Source organism: Frankliniella occidentalis, unplaced genomic scaffold (genome assembly GCF_000697945.3).
Source record: "Frankliniella occidentalis isolate FOCC.00 unplaced genomic scaffold, Focc_3.1 Scaffold172, whole genome shotgun sequence".
Taxonomy (NCBI): Eukaryota; Metazoa; Arthropoda; class Insecta; order Thysanoptera; family Thripidae; genus Frankliniella; species Frankliniella occidentalis.
The window spans coordinates 347,867-349,539 of NW_026267298.1; positions in this window are offsets into that span (position 1 = coordinate 347,867).

Consider the following 1,673-nt stretch of genomic DNA (forward strand, 5'->3'; position numbering starts at 1 on the left):
TTCAAAATTTCAGTTAGTTTAGTCAATTGCATACTCTTATAAGGTAAAAATTTATTTATATGTTCTTAATAACCTGAGGCAATAAAGAAATTGCTATGGTAACAAGACGACATATTTAAGGGCTAAAGAATCTACTTTCAAACGCGCTTGCTGAATTTGTCAATATAAGCCTTTAAACATGGAATCTAACTACATTAAATTCTTGGAGAGCTTGCCCATTAAAAAGAGAAAGAGCATAACAAAATTTACTACAAAAAGAACAGAAACAAGGAAAATTATCATCAATAGGAAAGTAAGTAATGAAAAAAATCAGTGTGATACTAAACTTTTAGTAGTAGTGGACTATACTAATAAAACTTCCATTCCAGAACTATCAAACTGATGAAATAGGGGACTGTTACGAAGCCGAATGGGCAAGAGTTACAATGATGTAGATTCGGAAGAAACCAAAACCATATACGCTGCAGCTATGGATCCTGTGACCCAAATTAAACGTATAAGGTATAATTTCTCTGTTAGAAAATCTACAGATCTACATGGTTACTGACAATTAACAAAAAAATGAAAATTAATGACAGTACTCTCTTATCACATTGTCATCCCAGAATCAGAAGAGATATGGAAAGAAGAAAAAGCTAAATTGAAGTAAAATTGCAGCTACAAGTTCAACAACCAGACGCAGATTAAATAAACCTCAGTAATTGGAGCTATTAGCGTCTTAATTCTTTAAATGGGATCAAGCCAAAAAATGTTTCACAAACGTGATAGAAGTAGAGTATGCTATTATGGGACTGTTTTATGTAAGAAAATAAAGTTTTCTTTATTTTTGGAATGAAGTGTTTTTCAAGTTAATTCAATATGAAAGCGCAAGTTCACTCTTCAACAAAGATTATACAAAACCAAAATGTAAACAAAATTTTAAGGTTATAACTTTAAAACTTTTTCATACTTATAATGGAAACCTATGTGTATGTGTAGTGGGGTTTATAACAGATATGAAAAATTGCAGCAAAGAGTTAAAGAAAAAGAGACAATAAGGATGCAAAATGTATTTATCAATACAACAAGGCGGTGGAAAAGAAAGTCAAGTAGTGTTAATGTAAACACCTCTTTATTCTAAACAGAAGAAAAAATAAGTTTGGAACAAGAAGAAACCATAACCTATATCAGAAAAATATTATTTTACAATTATACTGTTACGATAGATATTCTAGAACTGAAATCGAAAATACCTAAGTTAAAAATTAAAAGTCGTTTAAGACAGGACCATATGAAGGGAAACGTGTATCGCTATTTATCAAGTAAACTATAGCTCAGATATACATTTGATGATGAAAGACCTAATTATATTTTTAAACTCCAAAAGGGAATGCAGAAAGAAAGGTCAGGTAGAAACTAACAGTGAAGACTACCAGTTTCAGGATTCTTTTTAACCACCATATTTCAAAGTTAAAAAATAGATAGGTAACTGAAAAGTTGTGGTTAGTAACAGCCAGGATCTTGTAGTAAAGAGAAGATGAAGAAATAAATAGGCTATGGTCCAAAAAGAAACATGATTTTTGAAGAATTTGATACTGATTTTAGATAATGTCAATGATATCGGCTTTTCCAATCCTACCACGATATATGAGATGCAGGTCCCCAGCCTCAGCTGCTTCATTCATCTGGCGGAT